The 17,617-nt window shown below is 37.8% G+C and overlaps 1 long non-coding RNA gene across 1 annotated transcript; it reads left to right on the top strand.

Moving 5' to 3' along the window:
- Positions 1 to 2,011: 2,011 nt before the first annotated feature.
- LOC120315433 lies at positions 2,012 to 17,391 on the top strand. Its single transcript, XR_005558682.1, has 3 exons — positions 2,012 to 2,102; positions 2,235 to 2,316; positions 16,021 to 17,391. It is a non-coding gene; the product is annotated as an uncharacterized LOC120315433 (long non-coding RNA).
- Positions 17,392 to 17,617: the final 226 nt, after the last annotated feature.

The raw sequence follows: 17,617 nt of genomic DNA, 5'->3' as shown, positions 1-17,617 counted from the left end.
TGAATGACTATTAGGTATTTGGGATTACATTTAGACCTGTTGCTTCTTTCTATCCCATTTTTTTTATCATCAAAGTCCCATTATTAATTGTCATACATTTCTCAGGCTAATTAACAAAGATTCAGTATCTTCAGGGAAGTACTCCAGGCAAAATCCATTGATACTAATATGAATGGAATGTACCATTTCAGCAGGTCTCAAGTGGAGAAAATCTCATTGGTTGGTGTCCTTATTTCACATTTTTCTGCTACCTTTAATATAGGACTTCCATATCCTGGCTACAGAAATCCAGCTGATCACTAGATGACAACAAAGAGATGTCATTAGATTGTTACAGCTCAATTGTGATAGCAATATTTGTGTGTATCTACAGGTCTACCTACCAATATTTATTGTATATAAAGCAACCCGTATGTGGGTTTTGCACTGGCAGGCTGAAAACCACATGCCAATATAGCAGGGGTTCTCAACCTTGGCAAATTTAAGACTTGTGGACTTCAACTCCCAGAATTCCTCAGCAAAGCTGGCTGAGAAATTCTGGGAGTTGAAGTCCACAAGTCTTAAAGTTGCCAAGGTTGAGAACCCCGGAAATATAGTAAGCCATTCAGTATTTGATACATATAGAGGAGTGACTACAAGTTTATCCCATCACCTGGATGTCAGCTTTTATTAACTCAGTAGAATTTCCTTTTGAGTAGACACACAGAAGAATGTGCAATTCACTGTTTTCCTCTAGCAACACAACTGCTTTTACAACTTATCTTCTTGAAGGTCACTTGACTAAGATACAGATATTAGATTGCAAAGAAGATTTATAGTGTGTGATGATGGGGTTTCAAATTTTCAACCAACTAAAGTTTATATATAAACATAACAAAAGTTTAAAACAATCTATGTATCAAATGCCAATGGTAAAAAACAGACTTCATAATTCTAACCCCCAAAATCTATATGTATAAACATATTAGGGGGTATTTTGGGGGGGGTGTTCTTTACAAAAAATATTTTGTTTACATTTAGGATTTAATTTTTTGACTGTTTGAAATTTGAGCATTTTTAAAGTAAGGAACATAAGTTTCACCTGAAAAAAAGACACCATCACCATCTGTGATTCCATCACAGACACAACCAAGAGTAAACATGTTGTTTCTGGGATCAAATATGAGAAGTTGCTTCCAGCAAAACGCATACTGGTAGCTATGATGACTGAGCATTTAATTAAGATGGGGACAATTATCTATGTTTGATCCAAACTGTAAGTCTATCTTCCAACAAAATTCCAGAGTTTTAACTATGGAAAGTTAACTATGACAGTGCTGCTGGATGGAGATTTCTGGGAGGTAAAGTTGCCAAGATTGAATAAATCTAGAATAAAGCAAGGATTTAAATGCCTATTGGTTCCCAGAAACCTATTCCTGTGAGACCCAATCATTACAGAGCACAACAAATCAATCCCTTCCTCTTGTAGGATCAAGCTATTGTAATTTTCAATTTATCCACCTTTTTAAAAGATCACCCATGGATTTTCGCTGTAAATTCGCTCTAAATGTGTACAGATTTTATGTAAATTGAAAATAATAAAGAAATTAAGCAAACTTTTATTTAGGAGACTAATTTCCCCATATTTCTGGAGCTGGGAGGGAAGCATTACATTTTACCTTCACAATACTTTTGGAATGACTGAATAAACTGCAGCCTCGTTGCCCATATGCCACTCAGCTTCTGTCTGTCTTTTTGTTTACACTGGGAACACAATGGAAACCATAGTCCTCCCAATGCATCATTTATAAGTGTATTCTACCTCTGAATGTAGGGACAGAATCGGCTGTATGAATGAGCCCTGTGAATATTGCCAAGACACTGTGCTTTGTTCAGCATTATTCTTCACAATAGACACCACACTTTGGAAGTAATTTTTAAAAGGGAATCAAAATAGTGGTACTTTTAGCCTTTGTTTCTTTTTTTACCACACTGCATTCTCTCTCTCTCATTCAGCAGCTTCTATTATACTGGCAAATTAAATAAACCACTCCATTGCTAAAGAGGCTTGGGCAGGCTGGGGAAGTTATGGCACTGGAGAAGTTGCACTAAACATTTACTATGTGTGTGTGTGTGTGTGTGTGTGTGTTTTATTTTTGTTTTTTAAACGCAGGAAAAAGATGTTGATCAACTGGCATTAAAGCTTCTTTTTTTCTTTTTCTTTTTTCCTTTCTCTTTTGGGCAAAATTAAAAAGGAATACTTGAAAAAAATATGTGTCGATCTTCAAAATCGAGAGGTCTCGCATCTGGAGTCCTGAGAAGCTGCGCGGTGTGCAGGTAATGAGCTCGAGTTTTGCTTTTGATCTCTCCGGCTCCAGGCCTTCCTTTGCCACCTCCCCCGCTCTCGCCCTCCCTGAGCGATCAGCCTGCTAGAAATTCGGGGGTGGGGGGAGTTTCGTCTTTTAACGTGGGAATCTAAACACCGCGTTTATCTAGTGCAAAGCGGCGCTTCCTTTAAATTGCGGACGCTCCTGCTTAAAAGAAAATTCAGCCGATGTTCATCCAGTTCCTTTTCTACTTTCCCATTTTCCAGAAAAGGTCTTTGGCTAAACAGCTTGGCTCTTCCCGAGCCTTGTTATATACTAACATCAAGGTTGCCAGGGTGCAAAAAGGGGGAGATGCGGAAAGAGGGCGAGTTACTCCTCTTTTGCGGTTTTTCGTGCAGGCTGACCCTGGTGTCAAAATGGACCCGGCGGGAGAGAAACGTAGCTCGTCGGAATTTAACCATCCACCCCAACCCCATCAATCGTTTGGATATTGGGCTTGTATTCAAGCCGGGCGCGTTTGGACAAGGAGCAGCCGCAGTTATGGGCAGTTGGAGGAGGGAAGTGGCCTTTTTTTCAAGGTCGACCTTGAGTTTGTACAAATTGTAGGTTGTGGTGGGGCAAAATGGGACGGCTCGGCCGAGCGAAAGCAGAAGAGATCCGCCTTGCTAGTGCAGGCTGCGTGTGCTCGATTGGAGGAAGCGCGATTCGCGTGCGGGGAGCGAGAAGTGTTCCGGCGGGGGGGGGGCACACTTCTAAAGCCGCGCCAAAACGGAGAAGAGCCGCAAGCCCCCTTCCGCTTCGAAGTGAGGCGTGTGGAAAGAAGGCCGAACTGGGAGGCAGGCGGGCTGTTAAGGGAGAGAGAATTGCCTTGCTGGGGAGAGCAGTTTGGTTCCTCCGGGCGACTAAATCCAGCAACGGGGGGGGGGGACAAAATCAGCCTCTCCTAGAAGATTTTGAAGAAGCCTGGGGAGGAATGGAAGCCATCTCCTTGGAAATGCCAGGAACCAAAAAATGAGCGAAGGGGTGCAATCATGTAGGGTTCCAACAGCGAACCCCGTGGGCGCGCGAAGCAATGAGCCAAAGCAGTAGGAAGAAGCCGCCAGGCGGGAGTCCCCTTTTCTTACGCTGGGCGGCCGGGAGGGGGTGGGAGAACTGGGGAAACAGCCCTGCTGAAATATGCGGGTATTCGTACTCTGTCCTCCCCGCCCCACGCACGCGCGCACATTACGTGTGTAATTTGTCTCAAGGGAATTTCAACTCTTCGGGAGCTTTCGACTAATAACAACTCTCTCTCACACACACACACACACACACACACTCTCTGGGTTTCCCCGTTAAAATGTTTCTGAGATCCGTGGAGAATAGAGCGGGGCTGAGGCGAACGCGAAGGTCAGGATTGCCCACTGTGGCGTAACTTTTCAACTAAAGAAGGTTTTAATGCCTTCGCTTGCCCTGTCGAGTCTCATTCGGCCCGCATTGTGCTGGAAGGGTTGGGCCCGCTCGTGACAGGACGGGGGTTAAATGAGATTACAAGCTTTAGAGGTTGTCAGCAACCGCTGCTGCCTGGGGGATGTTAAATCGTGATTTAATGGTCAGCTTTCTCTAGATCGTACCAGAGGGAATCTGTTGTTTTCAGCAACTTAATTGGCCCCGGGTTTTCAGGCGATTTTTTTTTTTTTTCCTTCCCTCGGTTAGGGGTGGCGGAGCTGACTATCAGCTTTTGAGGGTGAATTATTTAAAGCGGTGCATACACACAATGGAAATTGGGAGGCTGCGCGGGCGAGGTGGGGGCGGTCTGGAAAGCAGTGCGGGGAAGACGGTGGGTGGCTAATCGTTTCCCCTTTGCTCGGTGAAAGGAAGCTTAACGGCAAACCTAGTAATGGGAAGACGAGCTGGAAGAACTGCTCCTGCGCTCCTGCAAGGCAGTCAGAATAATGACTCTTTCCCTATATGTAAAGTGCAACTTCCCCCCCCCCCTTTCTTGTTTCAGATTAGGGCATTCGGATTATTGTTCCTTTAAAATAACCATTAAAAAGTTTGGGCTCAAAGAGAAACTACTAATTAAACAATATGATTTTTTCTTCTTCTTTTAAATCCCCCTTCCCTAGCAATGGCTTTTCTAACATGAATGATGTCTATCTGCTATATATTGTGTAAGAAACTCTGGACATGTTCAGAGACTCCCTTCTCTATCTGTGATGATTTTATATGGTCTCTGGGCCATGGGAAGTATCAACTTTCTACTTAAAATAATACACAAAAAGATCTATCCCTCTATCCCTAGCATATTTTGTGCTGTGATAAGAAAATAACCTGATTATCAAGAGTTCAAAAAGGAGAGAGACTGGTTTTAAGGGAATAGATTTATCAGACTCTGGTGAAGACTATTGATAGATATCAGTCCTTTTTCAGTACTCATTTTACAGGTTTTAAAGGCAGCCATATTAATTCCCTTGTCTCACTCACAATCTTATACACATTAAAAGACTCTTGGAGATCCACTAAGTATCATTGGGCAATGTTCGGCATTCCCAATGACCTGTCTTCTCTTTTTTTCATTTCCCAATCTTTAATAGCTACTACAAAAGGATATAATTTTGAGAACAGAAACACCAGGGAAAGTGAATCTGTGATCCTTTCTTCTAAATTGTTTTAAATTTAAATTCTTCTACATGTAAATATATTTCTAAAACTCCTGCAGAGAGGACAGTTCAAAATTAGTCCCTAGAGGTTTTCACCTTATTTGGTTTTAATAGTAGATCTTTAACGTTGTTGCCAACTAACAGGGTTCTCCCAAATATGACACCACTGTCCCAGACAATTAAATTGGGACGGAGTTGTGGGTTCCTATCAAGTTGTTTTAAACATATCATATGTGTCACGCTTTTAATAGTGTTTTGAATGCAAGCATAGGATAGAATGCAAACATGGAATTGGCTAGCAAATGTAGTACTTTAATACATAATCTTTCTAGGTATGAATTAAAAGGGAAGGGATACATAAATAATAAATCTTCAACACTATATTAAGGTATATGTGCATTAATAAGTAGACTAAAACTTATGAAAAAGGCACAATTAAACATTCTTGCAAAATTTCAGATCAAAGAAATAGAAATAGTGGTTCTGTGTATGGGAATATGAGAAAGGGAGAAAGGGAAAGGGAAAAAGAAAAGATACCCATTCAAAAAACAAATAAAGAGAGAATATGCTTTGTAACAAGTCAGGCAATGTTAGTATCGCTTATGCATGAGGTAAGGGTCAGTCCAGAAAGTTCAGGATTAGTAAATTTAATATCCTGTCAAATTTCTCATGATAATGAATCCTGGCTGGTCTTCCTGGCTTAGCTGGCACAGCTACTTTGATGCTGCGGCTTAAGAGATAGAGCTGCTCATTTATGGGCAAGAAATTGTACAGTGTTGGCATGTGCTGAGCTGGTCAGTTAGGAAGCATGTCATTGCCAATTTAATTTGTTTGAAGTTTGAATATGAAGTGGTAACTGAGGAAGAAAATGCACATATATATATTATGCATTTTCCCAAGCATTATTTTGTTTTAAAGGTTTTTAGCTCTTCTTAAAATAATCAACATTAAAGTGTCCAGATTCCCTTCACTATATAAAATGTACATTATTTGGGAAAATCAGTCACTTGGAGCTGTATCTTAGTTATCTTAACAGAACATTGTAGATTTATACTTACAAAAATATGGTTTCTTTATATATTTTTTACCTTTTGTTTTTCTTTCCTTTAAAAAATAAAATAAATTAGCAGGATAGTTTTAAATTTGTAATTATTTGTACTTTTCTAACCGTTGAATATACTATTCATTTTTTTAACAGCTTGGCTACACTATTCAGTATTTTATGAACTTGATAATGAAGATTTTTAAATATGTTTTCCTTCTATAGTCTGTCTAAAAGTTAGATCTAAGTTTGAAAGGCTTAATTCCTCATAATGTAGGAATGATGGACCTATAATTAAATATCTATACTGACCAGCAAGGTATCTGAAGCATGGTTAAGAATAAAATACATTTTGCTGCAAGATATTCAATTTCTTTTATTTGATATTTCATCTATCATATATTTTTAGTTTAATACTTAGCATTTATTTAATGCTTTAAACTGTTCAGTGGCCTGATAATTTCACAATAATTCTTACAACAATTATGTTAGGACAATATTTTTATTCCCAAATTATAGAGAAGGGATATGCTAAGAGGATGTTTTGCATAAAATCACATACTGACTTCCAAGTATTAACTTTCATCATTGTTTTAAGAAAGGCAACTCATTTCATCAGGATTATACAGTATTTTGGAACCAGTCTTATTTAATTTGCTTGAATTTCTCAATAAATACTCTTTGAATGAAGTTGTTTGACATTGTATGTATTTGAGAGTAAGTCTCATTAAGTTTGCTGGGATTATTTTTAAGTAAACATAAAAGAGAGAGAGCAGAATGTTCTTTAAGTACTGTAGACCCACGGGATTTCCTCTTAGCCACAGTTTTGGGTCCCCAGTCCTTCACTGTGACATTCAGGTGATCATGTGGGTGTCCTTACAATTTACTGCTGAAGAACTTCATCTTCTCCCTCACCAGAGAAACAATGCCAAAAAAAGAGAGCAAAGCTAGTGCTTGCCTTTCTTCTTGTTTATCTTCCCATACCTGTACTTGTAGTGAAGAAAAAAACAAAGTGTTATTGTGCAGGACAGCAACAAAGCTACCTCAGGAATGATGGGGGAAGGTCTGTTAGCAAGGCATCTGAGCTGGAAGTGAATTGGTTCAGATGCAGAATACCTAGGGAATCTTTGGCATCTTGGGATGTTGAAGTATAATTCTTGTGTGGAAATGGCTTTATCTTAAATGAGCCCATTCAAGAATAATTCTGAGTAAATAGGGTTTGTTCCCCACAAAAATGTGCGTAGGGCTAAAATCATAATCATGATAAGGGTGCCTCGTGCAGTTGAAAAAGGTGAAATGAACATGATGTTTATAATAATCCATACTGGCAATAAGAAAAAGAGTGCAACAATATTGCCATGTACAATCAGTGCATTTAAAATGTAAGTCAAAGAGGTGGGGAAAGCAATCCGTATCAATAAATAAGGCTGTTACCAATTACAGTGGTTCCCACTATCCCAATTTAGGAGTTTCTGAACCTATAGGCATGCAGTTAAAAATATACAGTTCCTGACTGGGAAATAAAATGACAAAATGAAAAGAAGAGAAGGAAAGTTCCTGTGCACTTTGTTCAAGGTTCTGCACCTCTCTAAGCAGCTGTCACATCCGTACATTATGGAACATTGAATCTGAATGAGGCTCTCCACATCAAAACCTTGCATCCATTATGATATCATCTCCTGCTCTAAGCTGTAATGCTTATTAATTCTGCACCCATACTCTCCAAGCTTCAGCAAATGTATTCCATCAGCCTAGCATTTAATTTAATTAGTACAGCTGGGCTCTCATTCTCCTTTCTGTGTCAGAGGTATTGTCAGCACGTTCTGCTATAACACAATTACTGATTGCTTTTAGATAGGCTGAAATATGATTAGGGTATTGGGTGACTGTATCATAAGCCTTATTAGATTCATTTGAAATCTGGAGATAAATAGGAAACTTTTATTTGCAGTGTAATGAGATTATGCTTATTAGGCCAAGGCCTCACAACCTTTTGCAAAGAACATAGTGTATTGCTAGGATTATACTCTGGAACCACACTTTTTGCTCACAGCCTCCATCCAATTTCTCTGTGGCTTTGAGATTTAACTATTGTGGCTCTGCACGCATCTGAAGATTGTTCTCTCTTAATAGTTATCCCTCTTAAAGCAGATAATCTGCAATTTTTGTTATGAATATAGAAGATTTTATTTATGTATCCCCCCCAAAAAAAATTAATGAGCCCTAAGGAGCTATTTTGTTTGGATTTAATGGAAAATAATATCTTGCACAGGATAAGTGTTCCCTCCCCCATATCTTGCTATTTTACTATCCATACATAGGAGGGGGCATTACCTTGGATAATAGAGCACTTAATACTTAAATTTTATTGTGTCGATCCCTGTGCAGAAACATTCAGGAAAAGTTTAATTTATTAAATACTTGTGATATGTTCCATTTGCTATTTCATATGAATGCTAAAAATTAGAATTTCTTAAATGGCCTTTTGTAATTTTATTTTATAAATTTGATATAATGAAATAATTTTGAAGCAAGGAATTTTATCCATTTTTTAAAAATTCAGCATTGTAAATCTTGAGAGAAACTAATGAATGTTATGTCACTGAGGGAAACAACTCCTTTGAGTTGACTTCTGAAGTCCATCAACCTCAATATTAAGCAGTATATATTTAGATTTAAATTGGATTTATGAAAAAAATAATAATTTAGGAGGGACTTATGTTTCCCCAGCTAGGTGGCAGCACTTAACTGACATTGGCTAATCTGGAGAAGACATCAGGATTGGACCTGGGTAGTACTATAATGGAATATTATTAATAAATATTAAAGCTACCATATAAGCTAGACTGAGAAGTTGAGAAAACTTCCTAGAACACAGTGGGGAAACAATTACATATTATTGCTAAGAAAGCCTCATGGATATAATTACTAAGAGGAGTTGAATTTGCCTTAAAGTCAACTTTACCTTAGATAATTATTTGACTTAGCATAATTATATTTTAATGCAAATAGAGATTTATTACTAATTGCTAGACTTTGGAAATGAAAGAGCAGAAAAGAAATCATATTTAAACTACACATATGCATATGTATGCAAGAAGGATCATTTCAGAATGAGCAAATAGTATTGTGGCATTCTCAAGATAGTTAACTTCTTTAAAACACAAAGCTTTTGTGGCCCATGTTTCTGTTCTGGAGTGTACTGGAGTATAACATGTATTTTATGAATGAAGGCATCTGGAATTTCCTGTTTCAGATGTGTTTTATAGGCCCAATGATTAGCATGATACCACTGTGATTAATAAATTTCAATGGTGATTAATAAATAAGTAGAAGACTCATTGCCATTTCTAAAATATGAGGAAACATTTCTTAAAGAAATATTAAGAAGTACTAGTTTCTATACAGTAGTTTAGCTTCAGTTGTAGGCATTTCAATGATCTAAAGTTGACATAATGATCACAATGAAAGCGATTTATTTAGTTCAATGGTATCCAGTGCCTGTCTTATAACACTTGCATCACTTCCAAAAGGTCAAATGGTAATGCATCATTATCTGAAATAATGATTTTTTTCTATTTAAACATACAGCATTATATGTCAGAAACCCCCATTGTTACACTGAGTCAGATATATATAGATATAGATATAGATATATATTCGTAGATTTTCACGGGTATAGGTATGCAGGTCTTGGTGTATTCGGGTCATTTCCCGTTTAAGATTGAGAGTATCTTGGCGATGTTTTGACGAGGTCCCACTCGTCATCTTCAGGCTGGGGTCTTCAGCTTTGTGCTTGTGCGAGCAAAGTGTGATCGGAGCTGCCGTCTGTCTATAAATATTGGTGGGTGTGTGTGGAGTGCTGGCTTAGTTGTTGTAGGTGGGTTAGTTGGCTGTGTTGGAGTTATTGTTTGCGGATTGTTCAGCTGTTTTGTAACATCCTGAGTAGCTGAGGTGCTGGCTGTGTGCCCAGGTCGTTACAACACAAAAGACTAATGGGCACACAGCCAGCACCTCAGCTACTCAGTATGTTACGAAACAGCCAAACAATCTGCAAACAGTAACTCCCACATAGCCAACCAACCCATCTACAGCAACTAAGCCAGCACTCCACACACACACACCAATATTTATAGAGAGACGGCAGCTCCGATCACACTTTGCTCGCACAAGCACGAAGCCGAAGACCCCAGCCTGAAGATGACGAGTGAGACCTCATTGAAACATTGCCAAGATACTCTCACTCTTACACAGGAAAAGACCTGAATATGCCAAGACCTGCATATATATCTATAAGTAAAAATCTGACTCTTGGGTATATCCATACTATAAAAACAAACAAATAATGATCACCAAGAGAATAAATAGAAAATATTTAATAAATCAAACCTAGCTTTCGCCGGGTATTCCCGACATCGTCAGGGTTTTAAAAAGCAGTCATTGGGAGGAGTTTATATACAGTCTCTGATTGCCTGCATCCGGCTTCTAGATCGTGTAACCGGTCCCAGCTGATCGTGCTGAGTTCCGAGTATATCTCGGAGAGATGTCGGATTGGATGATGGACAAGCTGGGATGATGTGTATGGAAGGAGATAGGGCGGATGATGTGGAATGGGATGAGACATCTAGGTTGCAATCGCTGGAGGTGAGGTCTGATTGTAACTCAGTTGGGACACACAAAGGGGCTAGGAGAAAACTGAATGACCCGTGCCCCCCACCTAGCAAGGAGAGTTGCGCATGGGGAGGTGGGAGAATAGAAATGGTTACCACAGGAAAGAGAGAGGAAAGGATCCTTTCTAGCCCCAGAATTAATAATGGAGGTATGCGTGGCAGAGTACAGAGAGGGGATGGGAAGGCACCACATGCCAACATGAGAGATGTACTCAGAACTTAGCACGATCAGCTGGGATTGCTAACAAAGAATTAAGGGAGAATGGAATAGCTATTTCAAAATTTTTAGTTCTCGTCAACCATATTTGGGTTGACAGGGTGCATCAAAAAGCACTTAAGGTAATTCCTCTCCCTGTCTCTTCCCTCCCTGACACAGCTGACAAAGTGAGAAAGAGCCTGTGGCCTAGAGGTTAACACAGCTGCAGACAGCCCAGGTTCGAATCTCAGAAGGGTATGTCTGGTTGACGAGAACTAAAAAGTTCGAAATAGTTATTCCATTCTCCCTTAATTCTTTGTTAGCAATCCAAATTTTATAATATAAATGATGTCGCAGTTGCGACTGCTGCCTGTGGATGGCTCTAGTTTGAGCTGACACAAGGCAAAAGATTTCTTTCTCCCATATTTGGGTCGACGGGGTGCATCAAAAAGCACTCAAGATATATATATATATATATATATATATATATATATATATATATATATACATACATACATACATACATACATACATACATACATACATATGTAGGTCTTTGGTTATTCGGGTTTTCTCCCACGTAAAATTGGAAGTGTCTTGGCGACGTTTCGACGAAGTCTCATTCATCATCTTCAGGCTGGTGCTTTCGGCTTCGTGCTTCTAGGAGCAATGTGTGATTGTAGCTGTTTCCTCCTTTTAACTGCCAGTGGGGGTATGAACTGATTGGATGAGAGCTTGGCTGTGTTCTGATTGGATGGAGGTGTGTTCTGATTGGTTAGGAGCTTGGCTGTGCTCTGATTGGCTGGGGGGTTGGCTGTGCTCTGATTGGCTGGGGGAGTGTTCTGTTTGGGTGGGGGCTTTGTTGTGCTCAGGTTAGTCTGAGTTGCAGGGGGGTTTAAAATGGTGAACTGCATTGCTATTTTTTGGCTTCGCGTTCGTGGTCGTGCCTCATCTTCATGGTGGGTGTCAGTTTGCTTCATGTATGGATTGGAGGGGTTTAAAGTGGCTAATGATGCAGCTGTGGTCTGGCTTCTGGTTTGTGGTCGTGCCTCATCATCGGTGTGGCTTTGGGTTTGCTTTTTGCGTGGATGTGTGGTGGTGACATCCTGTGTGGTTTTTGTGAGTGTGTGTCTGGTGTCATTTTTTGTGTTAGGGAGTCGTTTGTCAATAAGGGCAGGTTTCCAAATGGCTGGTAGGCGGGAGATATCATCTCGTTTGTTCATGCTGTGTGGGCGTTTTTCTATCTCGATGGCTTCTCTGATTACTCTGTTATTAAAATGTTCAGTTTTGGCGATAGTTCTGGTCTTTTTAAAGTCAATTTCATGCCCTAATCAGAAAACATATACATACATACATACATACATACATATTTGTGTGTGTGTGTGTTTTCTGAGGTTTTCGCGGGTGTTTATATGAAGGTCTTCGGTTATTTGGGTTTTCTCCCGCGTAAAATTGGAAGTGTCTTGGCGACGTTTCAACGAAGTCTCATTCGTTATCTTCAGGCTGGTGCTTTCAGCTTCGTGCTCCTAGAAGCAATTGCTAATACACACCTACCATTATACTGTTTAGCAAAAATAAATTTCTTGAAAGCATTCACAAGAAATAACAGGTTTTAAAAGTATATACCAAAGTTGTATTGGTTAAAAAAAATAAGATACAGGTAGTCACTGACTTGACCATTCGAAGTTACAATGGCACTGAAAAAAGTGACATGACTAGTTTTCACACATCCATTGCAGTGGACATGTGACCTGGAAGTTTTTAAGAACACTGGAAGTTTTTAAGAAGAAACTGGACAGCCATTTGTCCGAAATGGTATAGGGTTACCTGCCTGCGCAGGGGGTTGGACTTGATGACCTCCAAGGTCCCTTCCAACTATTATTATTATTGTTGTTGTTGTTGTTGTTGTTGTTATGGATCATCGCACAGTCAGCCAAATGTTCAGACTGGATTTGGCATTTTGTCTACCTATCGAGTCCTTACCCAGGACCTGGGATAGGCAGATATGGATGTTTGATGGTATTACAGATATCGTCGCAGGATGGAAGCAACTCCTAGTAAGGCCACCTTTTGCAATTGACTAATAACGAATTTGTCAATGCCAATGGTGTTAAAGTGGTGCTCCAGTTGTTTTGGATTGCACCCAAGGCTCCTATGACTATTGGTACTACCCTTGCTTGCTTTTGCCACAGTCTTTCTATTTCTATTTGTAGGTCTTTGTATTTTGTTATCTTCTCCAGTTCTTTCTCTTCTATTCTGCTATCTCCAGGCACTGCCACGTCCACTATCCAGACTTTTTTGTCTTTCTTATCGACAATTGTTAAGTCTGGGGTGTTATGTTGCAGGTGCTTGTCTGTTTGAATTCTGAAGTCCCAGAGCAGTTTAATTTTATCATTTTCTATGACTTTCTCTATTTTATGATCCCACCAGTTTTTGCTTACAGGCAAATGATATTTTTTGCAGATCTTCCAATTCACCATTGTTGATGAATCTCCTTGAAATATTCCTCTCTTGATATTAACTTCTCCCAGTCTCTCACCATTGATCTGCAAATTATTATTATTATTATTATTATTATTATTATTATTATTATTATTATTATCCCCATGGTCACGTGATTAAAATTCAGATGCTTGACAACTGGTTAATATGATAGTTGCAGTGTCCTGGAGTCATGTGATCAGCTTTTGTGACTTTCTAACAAGTAAAGTCAATGAGGAAGCCAGATTCACTTAACAGCTGTGTTACTAACTTAACAACTACAGTGATTCACTTAATAACTGTGGCAAGTAAGGTTGTTATATGGGACAAAATTCACTTAACAACTGTCTCACTTAGCAATAGAAACTTTGGGCTCAAATTTTTTTCCCATAAGCCAAGGACTCCCTGGACTGGAAATTAATTTGAGACTGAATATAAGATTTTTTTTTAGTTCATGGAATCATGTTGGAGGGGACCTCACAATCTTCCAGTCCAACTACCTACCCAGACAAAGCCAGTTGTATGGGTACAAATAGCACTGTTTTAAAAAATAATATTTGCAACTGGATAGTTTTCTAATATTTTTACAAAGAAGGATTATTACTTGTTATTTATTCAGTGTATTTTGAACCTATTTTGGGGGACCAATCCTTCCAAAGTGATATTTCTAAAAAAAAAAATCAAACTATCATAGGACTTCAATTATTATAAGAATACAGCTGTTCATATAATCCTTTCACATTTTAAAGGAAAGGCCACAGTGAAGGTATCATGTTTGCAGTCTTTTCACCTCATTGTCCATATTGATATAGAAGTAAATCCCAATGAATATAAAGTGGCTTATTCCCAGGATTAATAGGTATGTATAAACAAAGTCAAGTGTAGGTTATCTGGAAGAGAGTTCCATAATTTGAGATTATAACACACATTTTATGTGCTTGCCAGTTTAAGCAATTTTACTAGCATGGCACAAGTTATATATAACAAAATATGGATACACATGGAAGAGTCAGTCTACTCAATTCCATAGAATTTTTCTTCAAATATAGGTCTATTTTTTGTATAGTTAAGCGTACCTAGGTCCACTAAAAAAAAAATGAACTATATACCAGTTATATAGTTTTATCTCCTTTTTGCAACCCTGTAATCCCTTAATTCAGGGTAGAGTCGGGGCACCTGGATGGAGCTGAGCATTTACTGGCCAGATGCCCTTCCTGATGCCACCTGCAGTTCTCAGCAGATATTTTTCTTTGCGCCATAGGAAAGAAACATCTACCTAAGATTGAACTCTCAATCTTCCAAGTGGGAGACAAGCGACTTTACCACTAGGCCACCACTCCATTACTTTAATGCTATATCACATTAATTTTAAAAAGTTAATTGTTTAACTTAATTGTTAATTGTTTTTGGTGCCTGTATTTGGTATATGGGTATTTTTAGAAAAAGAAAAAAGAAAAATTGTGGGGTGACTGTAACCCACATGTGCTCACCGATCAGTCCTTATTAATAATGAGGATTAGGTGTGTCAGAGGAAGGAACTTTGTAAAGATTCCTTTTCAGAAATGGGTATCATTTTATTGGCTACATTGTTAAATATTGAATGGGCAACTCCCTCATGGTAGCCATTTTCTGAGACTTTTCAGAACATGATGTCAACATTCAAAAAGATTATGCATCCCAATTTTAAAAAGAAATGAATGGATGGAAAGAAAGTATAACTTTCCATAATAAATGTCCCTTTCTTGCTGAAATTACTTTGGTTGCTGCCTTATAATACACAGATCAGTTTCAGCTGCTAGTCCTATTACGTTATACAAAATAAGGAAAGGACTTTTACTAATAAGAAAATGAGAAAAATGAAACAAAATTACAAGATTCTTCTGTTACATTTTATATAATAGAATCAGAATGAGACTGATTTGAAGGCACAAAAACAGAAACAAGAATGAGAAGTGGTCTTCTGGTACTGTTCAGTTTTGATGTCCTACCAAAGATTCATGGTTCAGAAGTAGCAAAACCTAACTGCTTTTACAATGCAAGTGCTTGGTTTTTCAAGACCCCCTATATTTCTAGTCAACTTGGCAGCTTGTTACATGTAAGTAAATGCAATTATTCCAGACAAGGATATCCAGGAATGTGCATGTGTTTCCTCATTTGCTTAATCTGCTATTTATATGGAATTGTTCATATTTTCTATTTAGAATGTCAGCATTTGTCCAGATCTCAACACTGCAGATGCATCCATTTTGCACATCTTGTTGAAGGGACTCACAAGAATATTGTGAGAATAATAGGTGACTCTGAAACCACCCCCTTGCTTAAAACTCCTTTGTGACTCTGTTGACAAAATTGCTATAGCTATGATTTATAAATAAAAACCAGTATCATCCTGCACTTTAATTCTCAGTATAAGCAAAAACAGGCCATGAAACTTGGTGATCCTTCCTGTCTTGAGCTAGAAAACATAGTAAAAGAGCTTTCTAGAGAAAAATATGTTTTTAAAATGGCAATGGCATAACTATACAATACAATATATGTATGTTCCATTAACATGTTTGATTCCAATATGATTGGACTACATTGATAGCACCACTGTATTTCGTTTAAAAGAAAAGCACTAAATAGATAAATATTTTATATCTTAAATAAATATTTTTTTTCATCTTTCTCCTCTTCCTTCTAGATATATTATAATTATGAAAAACCTACTTTAACTACCATATGCTGGGAACATTTTCCTCAAATTAAAAATCTGTTGCATTGATATCTTAGCAGCCAGTGAAGGAATAAGGCTGTTTTGCTTGCCAAAAGTCAAAAGGTTATCATTCATTGGAAGAATACCAGCAGTGTTGTGGAATTAAAATATGAGAACAAAGCCTCCTCACCTTTTTTTGAGCAGGAATAATGAACATCGTTTGCCAGAGAATCCCCAAGTACACAGAAGCTGCATATCCTGTGTTTTATTAAATAGGTTAGTCTGAGATAGTGAATGAATAAAGATATGGACCTCCATCTTCCATGCATATATATCAACACATCTACTGAATTCGGGAGATTCTGTTTAAGAATGTGACTATGGACTTTATCTCAAGTTTTGAAGTTCTCATGGTGACCTCATACACATTAAGGATGTCTGTGACACACTACTGGCATGGAAAAGGCTCTTGATTAATTTCAGGTATAGCCGAAAAACATTTCTGTAATTTGGGGAGCTCTTGGTAGAATATAGATAATATTAACTATAGACGGACCAAAGGTCTGATTTAATATACAATATATTTTCAAATAGACATAATGTGCAGTCCTTTTACCAGTTGATTCCAGAAGCCATATAAGTATATGAAAGACTTAATAAAATCAAAGTCTGAACTAAAGTCCAGGAAAATGAGGCTTAGGCTCAGAGTCCAGAAAAACTAGGAAAACAAACACTTGCTGCTGATTCTGTGGTTTTTTTTCTATGAATAAAAAGAACTTTAGACTCTGGGGAAAATAAATAAATATGGTCTTGCCTGATGCCCATGGCACGTTTATTGTCAAATTAAAACAAACAATTTTATCTTTGGCCTATTCTAAATGAATTAGAATTCAACTGAAATAATAGCTGGCTCTCCTAAAGCTCATTAATTAAATGAAAGTGTAACTAATTGTTATATGTTTGTTTCATGTAGACTGAAAGGTAGAATCACAACAGACATAATTAGAGTAATTATTACAGTCTGCATTTAATTCTGAACCCCCAGGGAATATTGAATTTTCATTCGTGGAAACCATATTCCTTCTATAAGAAATACAGCTTCTCCCACTTAACCGATATGTTTTTCATAATGCCATCTCAAGTGAGATCATCCCATTCTATTCTTTGTCACAACAGTATTGTTATTCAGAATGACAGCAGTCAAAAGATAAATGCTAACATGCATGTTCTAGTTTTGCATTTCTCATCTCAAAATATATGTGGCATATATGACAAAATATTCTATGTCTGAACATTTCTAAATCTTCTGAAAGAAAATTAATATGAATTCACTTTGTCCTTAATGTTCAGTGGTACTTAAAGTTTGGATCGTTTTTCTCAATAAATAAATGAATAAGTATAATACTTTTGACTTATTTGTTTAATTGAGTTCTGTTTATCTAGAACATTCTATGTCTGAACATTTCTAAATCTTCTGAAAGACAATATGAATTCGCTTTGTCCTCAATGTTTAAAAAAATTGAAAGTTCCAATGGTTTAAAGTTATTAGTATAATATCAAAAAAAACCTAACCCTTCTAATGCTT

The sequence above is a fragment of the Crotalus tigris genome, unplaced genomic scaffold (genome assembly GCF_016545835.1).
Source record: "Crotalus tigris isolate CLP2741 ecotype Arizona unplaced genomic scaffold, ASM1654583v1 scf7180000019116.999743, whole genome shotgun sequence".
Taxonomy (NCBI): Eukaryota; Metazoa; Chordata; class Lepidosauria; order Squamata; family Viperidae; genus Crotalus; species Crotalus tigris.
The sequence above is the reverse complement of the archived record's forward strand: the minus strand, read 5'-3'. Positions and strand labels throughout refer to the sequence as shown.